This window comes from Etheostoma cragini, chromosome 17 (assembly GCF_013103735.1).
Source record: "Etheostoma cragini isolate CJK2018 chromosome 17, CSU_Ecrag_1.0, whole genome shotgun sequence".
In the NCBI taxonomy this organism is placed as follows: domain Eukaryota; kingdom Metazoa; phylum Chordata; class Actinopteri; order Perciformes; family Percidae; genus Etheostoma; species Etheostoma cragini.
This window is the reverse complement of record NC_048423.1, coordinates 9,724,080-9,739,373: the sequence shown is the minus strand read 5'-3', so window position 1 is coordinate 9,739,373 and position 15,294 is coordinate 9,724,080. Positions and strand designations below refer to the sequence as shown.

The following is a 15,294-nucleotide window of genomic DNA, read 5'->3' as shown; positions in this document are numbered from 1 at the left end:
ATGCCTTATCGCGCTGATGTGACCGAGCCCGACCCGAACCTGAGCATCCTTTCTAAAAATCTGTTCGAACCCGGCCCGCCCCTTCGGGTACCGTCGGGTCCCGTTGGGCTCGGGTCGGGTATCCATCCTCTACTGGGCACACAGGTCAAGGGCATTTTTGGTAAAAGGGCGTGTTATAGCTTGGGTTCTTCCTCCCTTTCTCTCTGTATCTGCTATAACTTTATCTTAGCCTTATCTTAGTCTTGTCACCTGATAGCATCTCAGTCTTTATCTCCTGCATCTTATCTGTAGTGCCAGACACAAGGAAACAGTGCAAAGAGAGCAAGATAAAGGGTGAACAGGACTTAGAGAATAAGGATGAGATGGAGAATGAATGATGTTAAAGTGAGAAAAAAACATTCAAATGTTTCGTAGGTGCCTAGTAAAATCATTTTTTGGTGAAATGTTTAGTCACCCTATCCATAGCAGATCAGCATGAAACTGTATGTTGTACAATTGTAATTATAATATTTATTTCAAAATTAAAAAGGTAATTTTGTAGTCATGAATTTAGGCAAGAATTTATTTCATGTAATTTGTTCATAAAATGCCAGAAAAAAATGAACTTTTGTGCCAAGGTTTCTAGAAGGCCTTTGTCTTCTACAATCCTTTTGGATGTAATACAATTCATCTTCAGAGTCTTGTTTTGTCCTGGCAGTCAGTGACATCATTAGGCCTATTTTAGGGGGCTACAGCTACCCCAAAATGTTCCTAAGCCCCCCCCCCCAAGATAATAATTAGTAAAATAATAAATGTTTTAGAGTGCATTCTGTATCACTCACTTCTTTAAATCAATCTTCCTTCACCATACATCTGTTTGTGTTGTCGTGCCCTGGGGTCTGTCTCGTTTATTTATATTTCACAAACTGTCAGTGTGGCAGTGACGGAGGCTCAACAAGCCACCACGTGCACATAACGAAATCTGGACAAGCGAGGGAGATAGTGACTGAAGAGAGAAGAGTGCCTGTTGGCATTAAATAAAGCATTAAATCAGAGAAATTAAACATTTTTTGCCAATTACTCACTAGAAATGCATATTTAGTAAGCATCTCACTATCGCTAACATTATCCTAATTCATATTATTAAACAGCAAGCTGGAAAGTTAAAAAGAGTTTATGGCTATGAAGATGATACACTGTCCTGTAAACTGTCAGTCATAACTCATTTTCACTGTAATTCCATCCATCCATAATTAACACAATGTTTCATAGATTTTTTCATAGACTCATTCGTAGATTTTCTGTAATAAAACTTCTAAAAGCAAATGTCCTATCATAATGGTGACCCGTGTTTTGTTTTCAGGTCTAGGCACTAAGGCATAGCCTTAACTAAATTATTTCCTTATATTTATTATTCATTTGCTGTAATAAACTAAATAAGTTTGTAGATGTTGTAGGCCAGACTATACATGAGCATACATTCATACATATAGGAATCATTGGCGCTTTTGGTCCTCCGCCATCAGGTTATTAAATTCAGAAAGCAGCTACTTTAAATAGGATCCTCATTAACAGCTTACATGATAAAGTATGGCTACTTACAATGGCTGTTCATTATTGAATGCTTAATATAGTACTGTTATTTGTATGTTTTGCTTATTTCTGCTGTGCATGACATTTTGGATGTTGACCTGACACTGATTCAACCACCCTACTGTGCAGCAACAGTAATAAGTGTAATTAAATACTCTTATTTTGACCTGCAAATTATCTAACAGGGAGAGAAAATATGTATGGTATTACTTTATTACACATTTACACAAGCAGATAGATAGCATTTACAGGAACTCAGAAGGAGCACAGTCTGGCCTAAGTAAGTTTCCCCCCCATAGAGCTTTGATGTATCTAAAAGGTAACATTAGAGTAACATTTGAACAGTAAGTGAGATTTTGCAAGAGAAGGTTTTGCATAGCCTGGGGGCTAAGCCCCCCAGTCTTTCAATCCTGGTGACGTCCCTGCTGGCAGTGCACATACAAAGGCCTCATTTTAGAACATAATTGATGCTAGTTTGCACGATCTGTCAAGTTTTGATGGATAATAAGCACTTAATTCAATTCCGTCTACTTTTAATGTTGAAAGCCTCTGCTAGCCAGTCATAGAAGTCAACTGCTCTTTTAGATGCTAATGGACTCTAGAGGTTTGGTTGCCCCTGGTCATAAAAGTAATAACCTGTGGTAGCTGTCAAAGCTCTCTCCCCAAGGTTGCCAAGGTGCACTCTGAAGAGAAGAAGGAAAGGCAGGAAGGGGGTAAAAACAGTAAGATGGAACATTTTCATTACAACCTCCAGTGTTGGTTTGTATAGCCACTGGGATGCCAAGTAACAGGTCTGGTGTTAGAACTCTGGTCCCCATTTAGCTTCTATGCCCACGTGAGCAACCCAAAGAAATCATGTCTAATAAGTACATGTATCTGCTTTCACACAGCTGTAGGGCAACTGAAAGTAAGAATTACAGAATAGAGTGTTGCAGAAATAGCCATTAATTATTTTTCTCTTACCAATGAATCACATGAGTACTTTTACTCGTGTGACAAACTCACATAATAATCCCCTCTGGCGTTCCAATAATCTCTTTGAAGCATTTTAGCATCTTTAAGCTCATGGATTTGGTTTTCTGTTTTCTGCTCTCATAAATCACTTTTTATTAGGACAAAATCTCAGATAAACCGACTGTAAGCTACCTTTCCAGTTAGCAACATAGTGGAGCATTCAGCACCTAAAGAGACAGATATTTCCTCAGGAGTTGTAGTGGAAAAAAAGAGATAAAAGAAGAGGAACTTTAAATTTGCCATGTGGCCTGAAACACCAAAATAAAATGTTAATATGGCACTGTAACTGCTTGATGTGTAAATTTCACGTTATGTCAACGTTGTGTTCAAAGCTTCTTTCCGCTGCCCCCAAGTGGCCCAAAAAAGTGATGTTAGATGATAGACCTGATGTACCTTTACATCCCTATTGATACTTTACAGTTCCATCGCTCAAAGATTTACAACACAGAAAGCCTTCTCACACCAAGGGGATCTTTAACTTCTCTCTCAACACACACACAAACACACACACACGCACACACGCACACACTGTCTTGTCTGTTTCTGACCTCCCCCTCGCTCTCTCCCTCTTGCTTGCCTGCTGTCTCAGTTGCTCTGACCTCTCAATATCACACAAGCTGTCAGTGCCAAACTATGAATGTCCCTTGACACTTATTCGACTCAGACTCCCTTAAGCATTTCCATTTGCACAGAGACAATTTCAATTTTTATAGTGGGTCAGGTGGGGCCTGCTAGTGCAAAGCCTGCAGTGAGAATGAGCCAAAGTTAAACACAGAGAAACAAGCATCCTGACCAGAACAGTGTGTTTTTGTTTGAATGCCCTGGTGTGTCTTTGTTTGTTTCCTTTTCTTGAAAGGGAGGCTCACTCAACCATGGAGGCTGAAACCACCTTTTGGCAATTCCACCATCTGAAGTAACTACCCACCATCCTTTTTAAAGGAACACACCGACTTATTGGGACTTTAGCTCACTCACCGTATCCCCCAGAGTTAGACAAGTTGATACGTAACCTTCTCATCTCCTTGCGTGCTGTAACTCTGTCTGACGCCCTCAGCATTAGCTTAGCCTTGCAAAGATCCTGCAGGTAACCATACCTACACACCGCCACCAACTTGAGCTAAAAAAAAGCTCTGGCCGCCCCGCCAAGGACGCGTGTCAAAAAGTACGGGGAAGCTAACGTTACCATTGTTACAGTAAGTCCTCTAAAAACATAAAGGAACACTAACTGTAGCCGCAGGCGGTCACCTGGTATTACCTGGTCTCCCCTGTTTATTGTTACAGCTCTTTAAAATACAGTGAACACACGTAATTGTAAAATATGCTTTTAGTATCTAGTAATTGTTGACTCTATTACTCCAACTCTGAGCAAACTCCAGGCGAGCTATCTGTTACTTGACTGGGTGTCTCAGCTGCACCGAGCAAATCACTCCGCCCAAGCAGCAGAAGTAGTGCTTTGCCTTTCTGAGAATATATTTCGCAGTTAGTCTGCAATTAGAATATGGCTGTGTCTCATGTGACCTTGTGATTTGCACACACTGTAACTACACAAATTGCAACATGTACATAGGAAAATGTTGGCGTTATTTTGTCCCTTGTTTGGAGCAGTAGCTAGTTGGAACTAGTTAACTGCTCTGATCTTTGCTAGTCTAAGCTAATGCTGGGGACAGGTATGTATCAACTTGTGTAACTCTGGGGGATATGGCAAATAAGCTAAAGTCCCAATAAGTCTGTGTGTTCCTTTAAATAGCTTGACATGACACATAATTACTTATCAAGTGCATTACCTGGCCTTATTTTAAACAAACTCCACACAGAAACATCCTGATCAACCTGGATTCAAACCCAAAACCTTCTTGCTGTGAGGCAGAAGCACTAACCGCTGAGCCACCATGCTACCATTAAATACAGGGGTGGTGATCTTTTGGGGAATGCATTACGAAGTCCAGTTCACATGCATCCAGAATATGTACTGGGAGAGGAAGAGAGAGAATGTGTCATTGCACCGTGCTGTGCTCGGAAAGCAAGGCATCCCTATCATACCCTAGATTTTCTTCACATATGGTGTCACACATCAGGACATCTAAAAGCCGTCTTCTCATTTTATAATCTGGGGTGTTTGGCAGAGTACAGACAATACAAAGAGAAAATAAATTTTCATATTTTTTTTGTTAATCTTTTACTAACAACATCAACATCAAGAAAAATGACGCTTCAACAAGAGGAATTGTTCAATTTGTCCTGAGTGAAAAACCATATTCAAGATAAAGCTTGCCTTTTGTTTTAGTGCCAGTATCTTCCTGCTCTTGATTTTTTCTCTCTTGTTATTATAAAAGTCACTGGCCACTGCTTTAATGAATTTGTTGACAATACGCTTTAAGAGCTCACCTTAAAGAGGCCAAGCAATATGAGGAAATTATTATAGAAAGAAGGTGTCCCTTAACACTCTCCTTGAAACAAACCTCCTGAATGATTTATTCTGCCATTGATTCAAAGAGCCCACACCACCAGTTGACTCATTCTCAAAAAGGGTGAAAGCATTTGTTCACTTGCACTTCCATTCCAGGTCAGTGTTGATGGTTGTTTGAATCTCACATTTGTTGAAATAAATTGATATTGCTACATAATGCTACAGATGGTGTGCCATAAATTACCCTGAACGTTTAAAAACATCAGTTGCTCTTTGAAAAAGAGTCGTATTCAAACGTTTTAATGATCCCAAAAATCAATTTAATGGCTCAGCAAAATTCAATGGGTAAACAATGCATTTTCCACCCAAAAACAAAATAACGAATGAACATTTTCCTCATCCCCCGAATGTGAGACAAGAAGGCTTTCATCGAGAATAATTAAACCATTGCTGTCTGTCACTGCAAGAAGTCCACATCTGCGGGGGAAATCAGTTTGTTGAGCTTTAAAGAAACGACTGAAGGTGCTGTATTAATGCAACATCACTAATAGAAATTATTTTCCCTGAAGAAGACTTGCCTGCTTAGTGACTGAACTCTCAACTGAATACAAATAAGCAGTGTGCAGCATTTACAAAGGAACCCTCAGGCTTCCCTAGTTGTACCGGGAAAAAGTAAAAAAAAAGGACTTTTAGCATTCTCAAAAGAATACATGGTATCTCAAAGTCAACCTAAGCGTATTTTGTGACTGCATGCTTAGTTTTACGGAAATAAAGCTTGGACAATATAGTTGAATTATGTATTACTCCACTGCCACTAAAAAGGATCCTTTCTTAAAAAAAAGTTTCTATCATCCTCATATAAACATTATTTGGGTGGGCACACACTGCAGATATTTGAAGAATGATATTAATAATAAAAGAATAATAGAGAGTGAAACGCCTGTTTATTTCTAGTTATAAGAGAAGTGCCTGCAGTTATTAAAAAAAAATCTTAAATCGTTATTATTCCCTTCTCATTTTCACTGATTAAAAGATCACATACATTCCCACATAACACTTTAAGACACACATATCTATGATGTCTGTTTGGTGACTTCTTGCAGAGAGATAAGAGCCCAAAAGCAGCATTCCCTTAATCAACCTCCTCTGTGGAGTGTCTTCCCTCCTGCCTGAACCCCTGGCCCTCGTTTTCTCTGCAGCAACAGAGACAAGATGAGAGAGAGAATTAGTACTGTGGCAGGGGCTAATTATTAGAGAGCTTCTTCTCAAAGCCCTCCTCATCCCAAAAACAAGCTAGGACAAGGGGTGGTACTGATGACTTAACCTGGATTAGCTCTTGATTCTCATCCAGGGCCTATGCATGCTAGTTAGAGGGCTATTTCTAGACACATTTTTGTTTAAATTTTTTGTGTGACTGATTAATAAATTAAATATGCAATTATCTTGCTTCGTCCTGCATCCTAACAATGAGTATTATTCCAAATATGACAATATTCCAAATTTGATACAGTTCATGTAAATAAAATATTCCAGTTAAGTGTTATTATATATTATTTTATATCTATATATCTATATATATATATATATATATATATATATATATATATATATATATATATATATATATATATATATATATATATATATATATAGCATTTTTCCATTAAGATGTGGGACATTCTGTTATTATTCAGGTTTAAGACACATTTTTTGGACATGTATACAGCACATTCAAATTATGCCTCTCAATCAGGGTTTTTATCAATGTTTACAGCCTCTTGCTTGTTTACGACTGATGGTCTGCTCAGTGTTTTGTTATGGTTGCTGTACACAGACCAACAGCTACTTTTAAACATTATCAAAGACTTGGATATCAACAGGTTTTTGGATATGCGCACACGCCAGCCTTTTCACACAGCTGATAGAAGGAATGAAAGAGGGATGCTGTGTTCGCACAGTGAAACAAGTCCGCCAATCCTGGTAAACTTTGAAAAATGTGTATGTTGCCCGGCTACATGGAAATGGGAATATTAATTTAATATTCACTTTTTGTTTGACATGTAAATCACTTAGTCAAAATATTGTCTTTTTGGAATAAGGGCAAAAATCTGAATGTTATGTCTGTGAAAACACAGCTACTGTTTCGGATATATCATTTTGAAATGTGCTGCATGTCTTTGACATTACACATCACTCATCAAGAATGACATGAAAAGCTACATTCTTTCAAAAGGCTTGTTGCCTCTGCCCGTCTCAAACACATACTGATGTGAGATGCTCTCTAATGAAACTATGGTCCTGAATATACCGAACATAATAAAGAGATGGTGAAACAGAATCTAAGCACATTCATTCAATGAATAGTGGTTCTCAACCCTTTTTTCCGAGGTATACCGGCCTCAGATAACCTTTCACCATCATTACTTGTCATGTTTTCCACTGATTATATAAATTATCTAATTATATAAAAAGTGGATATTGGTAAATATTATCAAGGTATCTTTTTTTTTAGGCATGCTTAATAGCCATGGTAATGAAAACAAGTCAGTCCTCCACTTTGTACTTTGGATTGCTGTAAAAATTATGTTCCCAAAGGATGAATCCTACCAACCCCCTGGAGATGGCACTTGAAAAAGGCATCAGAGTCCTTTTCTATCTGGACAATTTGCTCATTTTGGCCCCTCTTGGGAAGAGGCTGGGCTCCAAACTATGGAAATTCTGCAGCACCAGCAGACACTGGGACATAAACTTAATTGTCATGAGAGCCAAGCATGTCAGCGCCAAGGCGGGATGCATTGATCTCTCTACTGTCACACACCACGACACACGCGACAGATGTGATGCATCTCCTGGGCACAATGTCTGTGAGTCAACGGTAGTCCCCCTGGGTCTCCTCTATATGAGGAAAATCCAGAGGTGGTTACATCATCAGCACCTTGACCCTATACGCCACAAGTGGTGGAGGCTGTGAAACAGGTTTGGGAAAGCGGAAGTGGATCTGTTTGCAGTGCGCAATGTGGTTTTCAGTGAATGCACGGGACAATCCTCCCCTCAATGTCAACGCCTTCTCCATCTGATCCTTCGACTCCTGAAACGCATCAAGGAGAAGAATCTGTCTGTCATTCTAGTGGTGCAGATCCACATCGTGCAACTGAAACCCGCCATGCGCTCTCTCACCCTCCAGTGGGACTTAGCCCTGGTGCTCCGAGCCCTGGGGAAACCTCCTTTGAGCCTCTGGCACAAGCGTCTCTCAGGATGCTGTCACTAAAAACAACACTTCTCCTCGCTCTGATGTAAGCCAAGAGAGTGAGTGATTTATGTGCGCTGTCAGTTTTACCATCCTGTCTCTCCGTCAGAGGGGACGGGAGCACAGCCACCTTACAGCCAAACCCTTCATTCACACCGAAAGTCCTCACAAGCTCTTTTCGGTCAAGGGTGTTTTCCTTCCCTTCACCACTCGACTCATGACAACAACGCGGAGGAAGTTTGTGTCCGGTGCGCACGTTATCACGTTTTATGCACGGTTGTGAATTCCTCATGCGACACAGACTGTGTAGTTACAGCTACGTTAGTTACAGCTACATTCGTTACGTAGGTAAATTACATAACTTGTGTCAGAAATCGCTGCAACACCTTGTGTTATTTTCATTATGGTGGTTGCCTCTACAGTAGTCAGAGGCAATGTAAGTTGGTACTCGTTATATTTTGCTAATATTAAAATTAAATTGTTTCAGTTTGAAATGTTATGCTAAATGTTAGCCGTTTTTCCCTCTGATGTGTAGCAGTTAGCTTATCTGTGTTTTCCTTGCTTGCTAATTTTTGACTGCATACAACAGATGTTGCTAGCTAGTGTGTGACACATTTTTGGTGCTTTGCTGGAGAGGATGTTAATTTTATTTGCACAGTGTGATAATTGTACATTTTCTTTCAGTTTTTAAGTTGATTAGATTCAACCCACTATTATATCAGATAATAATCAGCTGTGACGTTAATTTATCTTTTTGGGGTTTATTTCAGAAACTTCTTTCATACATGCAACAACGTACAGCTTGTGACTGCCTGTAATGCACTACCAAGTAAAACATTGAACTCAATCTAGTGACTTGTGCTCTCTGGTAGGAGCCCTGAAGCAGCTAATACTTGCCATCCAGCATTCACAGGGTTTAAAACCCAACATGCACGGCTCCCAAGGAGCGTCCCTTTTGAAACAGCATCTGTCTCACTGGCTGTGCAAGGCTATCACCATGGCTTAAAACAGGGCGTCCAAGCGCAAGGCACTGACAATGTCTGTGGCCCTTTTCAGGGGCATGACAGCAGCTGACATCTGCACAGTCTCCCCATGCCATGACCCACTTGGTCCTATCCATTATGTTACATGTCATTTAGCTGACACTTTTATCAAAAGCGACTTACAATTGCTATATACTGTAAATGTCACAGGTTGCACAACTCTGTTCGGTTGCAACCTCTGTGCAACTAGGGTTTAATCAGGGGCACATTGGTTGATATATCACAGGGGGAATGAAAACCGGATCTCCCACACTAAAGGCATGTGTCATATCCACTGCGCCATCACCATCCCCGTTCAACGACAAATGATGCGCCGTGTTTTGCCTGTTGTCCTCATCCCTCCTTCACTGGGTGGCTGAGAGGAACGCAGGTGTCCCATAATTGTTAATCATGATACATTTATCACTAATCATGCACTCCCACAATCATGACTAAAATTTTAGGCCAATTTATTTTCATGGCAGGTTTTTTATCAAAATAGCATTATCAGAAACAATCACCCATCAGTGTATTGGGGAAGAAATTAGTCTATGTTCTGCTGGTGGACCCTGTTTTGCAGGTGGCGATGACTACCTCTACCTCACCCTAACCCCATATTGATAACCTTACTCTTACTTTCCACCAGTTGCGGAATGTCTGCGGATCGGCTCCAGAACGGCGGCGGAGTCATTATGTTTCCATTAAAGTCAATGTGTGTATTTCCACAGACTGTGAAACAGCTGCGTTCCCACTCCGTCCCAGCTCAAGCAGTCCGAAGCAGATACGCAGAGCTTCTATTTTTTCCAGATGCTGGAGAACTACACAGCAATTTAACACTTGGCAGTTAGTGCGGGACAGGAAGTCAAGCACTGAAAGGAAATAAAACATCCAATCAATTTTCAAACTAAAATAGACCGTGCTCACAGAGGAACATAATTCCCTGCACTACACCTCGAGAACACAGCACATTGTTGTTTCCTATCTACTCCTTTGGATGGAAACAAACTGTTGTTGATTTTGCCTGTTTGGCCCGTGCTGGTTGCAAGGGCAGGAAAGAAAATCTTCATGACTGCGCAAGCGCGAAGGGATGAACCCAGTAGCGATGGCCTGGTGCTGCGCCTATACTCATAGAATCTGGAGTTACAATAAGTAACTATTGTTATGTTCATTATTCAAATTCTGCCACAATCTGTCCGTTTTTCCTTTTGTAACTGTAGAAGTAATCATTGGTATGAGTACCCCTGGTTAGAAATGACTATTTTACAGGATCAAATTTATGTAGGGTGACATTTATATGGAGCTCCAGAGGTGACATGTAGGGTGGGGGAGTACTAAAAAATATGTACTGGGACATTTGCAAGATAAAAAAAAAGTCAATAAGACTCAAGGTCTTGCAAAACAAAGTTAAGATCATCAAGTATTTGTCCCCTGTACTTTTTTTCTTCTTTTTTTTTCCTGTCACCTTTTTCTGTTCAGCTTTTTTCATTACATCTATGATGATTGATGGTTAATGACTCCGTCTGTGGGTGTGTACCGTTTTAGAAAGGCACTTTCATTTAGTCAGGAGAATTGTCTGAAATGTTACCGCCGACATGTTCTTTGTGAAAAAGACCACTTGCTGTGTCTCATGTTCTTGATATTGAATATTCGCCTCAACCTGTAATTGGGACTTACTAAGTACAACAACTAATTAGAGTATATTGATGAGAGGCTTCGTTGTTGGTTTAGTTGGAGAGAAGAAAAGGCCAGGGATTGTTGCAAAGTGACAGGTGAATCATAGCTAGCTGCCTCTAGTGGTAATATTTCTCTGCTCCACTTCAATTGGTGCAGACAGACCAAACAAATGGATTTAACTCTGAACTATAATGACAAGTGATAGTAGTAATAGAAACGGCATGTCCACCTTGGTGAAAGAGTGGGACTGACATTATGGATTAGTTTGAACTTCATGAGTGTGTTTGGTGACTTTTCTTTCTTTACTTATTTGTTACATAGGCTACATCATACTCATATTGAGTGTGATGTAGCCTATCTATCTCAGGTGGTGTATACCTGTATACCTATCTAGCAGATAGGTGGGAGGAGCTTTTACCGGAATCACCTACTGACCGGAGTAATAAGATTACCTGCCTCACACGTCAGAGAGAGAGAGAGAGAGAGAGAGAGAGAGAGAGAGAGAGAGAGAGAGAGAGAGAGAGAGAGAGAGAGAGAGAGAGAGAGAGAGAGGGGCTCTTCGCAGTTAGCTCGCATTAGACCCAGGATACAGCCCACCGGTGAAGTGAAGGTGAAGTGTTGCTACTGCTGTGTCGGGATAACACTGGGGCAGTAGCGCCGATGTGCCCGTGAGAGGAGGCTGTAGTAGCTGCCCCGCCGGTCGCTATTTGGGACTCGTTTTCCCGTACAAAAGCGAGTGTTGTTACGTGCCTCTGGGGCCAAAACATGGTAAGACGTTGTTTTGTTGTTTTGTGGACGACAGTCGTTGTGTTTTAGGGCACATTCATTACCACATGGGCGTTACGGCACACACCCATGATTGCTGTTCTCACTGCGTAATAGTCTATTTGACCAAGTGGGCTTGTGTCGCCAATATTATCACCGTATCGTGTCGATTCCCCGCTGTGAAATGATCAGCTGATCCGTTGCAAGGCGCAGGTCACCTCTGCTCTGCTCTGCTCTGTGGACTGCTAATCTCTGGAACGGGAAGTTTTCAAACAGACTGCGCGCATTAGTGTTCACTTTTGGATTATATGGATGTTAGACCGTCCCATCAATGTCTGTGGTTGACTGTTAAATGCAGTTATTTATTTGACACACTATGCAGAGGCTAACACTGGCTGTTTTTTTATAGGCTATTTCCATGAGCTTTAGATGAGACCAGAATTCCGTTTAGCGGGGAAACCTTGACAAGTGTGTGGATTCACCGGCTGAGTTTCGACAGCTGCATTTCTTTTTAAATTGACTGTTTTATCTCTTTCCATATGCATATCAATAAGAGCATGTTATCGAGTACACGTCTCATGCACTAACTTCCGCTGCGAGTGTGAGTGTCGCGCTGCAGGAGGCAACGTGCCCTCTCAAAACTTCATTCACTCATAGCGCACATTAAAATAAATGTAATGTAGCAACTCTTTTTATATATTAGAAACCGGGTTCAAAGCTTAAATCACTGCACAATGTATTCACTTTAAAAGTAAAAGCCCATGTCTCCTGGTATTGGAGATGATTGACATCCTCAACCAGGGACGTGTGTAGCGGTCTGGGGGGCATGCGGCCAGAAACTCGGAACGTAAAAGCCCGAATTTGGTGGCTTCAGTCACGTACTAATGACGCTATTTCATCATATACACTCATCTTAATGTTTCTATTTTAATGAGTTTGCAGATACCTGATTGTAAATGTATTGTATTGAATTATTGTAAAAATGATTTAGGCGTTGTGTTGTAGCCCTCATAGTCTGGAAATAGCTTTTTAAAGCCACAACTACTTCTAGCAGATCAGAACTTAAATTACACCTTATTTTATTAGCTATTTACAGCAGACAAACTGACGTTACTACTTATAACTTGCAGGCTGTGTGTGTGATCACTCAGGCCAGCATGAGTCCCCTTTTTATACTCTTGGTGCGGTTGCTGGGACGTTACCTTTTCAGTTGATGGAAAAGATTTATTGAGTATCCTGTCCTGGTTGGCACCAACCGCGGACATATTTTGCAGACCGGCTTAATCTGCTCCTCCTGGCTTTTGTGAAATCCAAACCATTTTCACACAACTGACAGTTTGAGAGGATAACACAAGTTCCCATATAGGTCATTTTTTCACTTTTGTTGCCCTCGGCTCCAATTTCGCTCATTTCCAACTTCACTTTCTTCCCCATACTAACCCTAATCTCTAAACATAACTATGGATGGGGGGCTACCGATTCTAACAGTAGGGAAACCCATTTTGACGAGGCAATACACTTTGACACAACATCGTCAACAGATAATAGCTCACAATAGCACACCAAATGGGGTGGGTCCAGCAAGCTGAAAAGCCAGACTCTGCCAGTTGTGTTATTGGGTAAATATGTCCAAAGTTTGATGTTATTGACCTGAATTTTATCGTGATCCTGTTTCGTGTTTTATTGCATAGCCCTAAAACCCATCATTCATGTTCATGTTCATGATGTAAAATCATGAACAAAGCAAGCTAGCTCTACATTACTGTAAGTGCACTTGTTGTTCCTGTGCTTTCTGTGACAATTCAAAATGTGTTCTCTGGGGAGGCATAACGCTTTTTTTATCAAACTACCGGTACTTCAACAGTGCTCATGACCAATGCTTTCCAATTGTCGATTTCAGGTAAACACCATTGTAAAACAAAAATCTTTAGCAAAGACTTGCAGCAGATGAGCTGATGACTTTACATTTACAGTATAATCCACAGGTAGTTTAGCAGAGGTAATATAGATTCTTTAAACGTATCTTAATTAACAGTGCTATGCCGATGGTGCGTAATTAGACATCCGGCTCTGCATGTTAGACAATCAACATCAATTTGCCTTTGTTCCATATTTTCACCTAGTGTGCGCATGTGTGCGTGAAAGTGTGCCACACTTCTTTTGTACACCTTGGCAACTAGCACGTAACTGTCAAAAGTTTTTCTGTTGTTTTTTTCTAAGATGTGGCAAGTTCTGAGGCACAACTGCTTAAGAGGCAGCAGATGTTCTTATTTGAATTTACTATATAATAAAAGGTATCTTCATGGTGATGTAAAAAGACCAGTATTTGATGTAGGAGTGCAAGTAACGATTATTTTCATTCTAGTGCACATAAAAATAAACATAGCAATGTCCTGATGCACAAGGTTACGTCCTAAAATTCCTTTTAATTTAAAACCCACAAAAGTTCCATTATTAATTTTAAAAGGTTGATGAAAAACAGCAAATTCTCAGAATTGAGAAGCTAGAACTACCGATATTTGGTTAGGTTTGTGGAAGTTTTAAAACTTGGAATTGGGTTTATACAATCATTTTTTCTAAATGCCCAAGACGTTCTTAAAACGGGGTGAAATTAACATTAAGAACGTAAACTCTGTAATTTGGGTTTTCCTGGAGCACGCGTTTCGTGGCCATCAGATGAGTTATATATTAAGGTACTTCTGCACTTCAGCTTTGATGGTTGTTGCTTGATTGATATGAAGTCTTCAGGACTGGCAAAAGGTATACCACTTTTATTGTCATGATTGAAGACAGGACGCTCAAGGCGATCTTCTCTTTAAGTATTAATAGGGTGAACTAAAAAGGTTATAAAGTACTCCGGTAACTGAAGGGAGGAGAAGAAGAGTAATGTAGTGTCTTTTTCATACCAAAGGATGAAGAGAAAAGCCTTCCTGATGTGGCTCACACAGGTGGAAGTCAAAAGCAGACTAACCGTTTCAAAGGGTGGTTGGCTTCCACTAGATGTAGCAAGTTATTTCAGATGGAGCAGCTTGTTAGAGAACTGGGTGTCTTTTCATGTTCTTCCACCTAAGCATTGTCTTTCAATATTGAAATACAATCCTCAGCAGTCCACAGTTACACAGCTCAAGGCACCCCATGCTTGCATGTCTTTGGGTGAGCAGTTTGCATTCATTTAGTCCTCACCTCTTTGTTGCACGTGATTATACCAGGCAGATGTGGATGAGTGTGTGAGATAAAATGGTAATTAACAAGGGCTGCAACAATCCCACGGCTGACTAATGATCTAATCTTGTCTGTTCCATCAGCGCTTTACACAAAATGCATTCCGGGGCTAAAACAAATAAGACTGCACTAATTTTGCAGCCCTTGAGCATTGAAGCAGAACACAATTTTGGGGTTTAAAAATGGTCTAAATTAAGGCTCTTTGGTGTCGCTAAAAATGTGTAACATAAGCCACTACCAGTTAAAGGTTAAGGTTAGTTCTATGGTCATTACTAACAATTACCATTAGATCCTTATACAGTAGATGTTCATCTTCAACCCTTTCATCTTTAAATCTGCTAAGAACCCCCCCATCATATTATCCACATATA

The 15,294-nt window shown here is 40.4% G+C and overlaps 1 protein-coding gene across 18 annotated transcripts in view; it reads left to right on the top strand.

Moving 5' to 3' along the window:
• Positions 1–15,294, top strand: part of pcdh15a (protocadherin-related 15a) — a 197,280-nt gene that overhangs the window by 27,922 nt on the left and 154,064 nt on the right. For 2 of the 18 annotated variants that reach the window (XM_034897621.1, XM_034897616.1), the window contains exon 1: positions 11,461–11,704. The exons of the other annotated variants lie outside the window; for them this stretch is intronic. The gene's annotated coding sequence lies outside the window, so the exon portion shown is untranslated. Of the gene's footprint in view, positions 1–11,460; positions 11,705–15,294 lie in introns of those variants that run through there. 18 annotated transcript variants of the gene reach the window in all.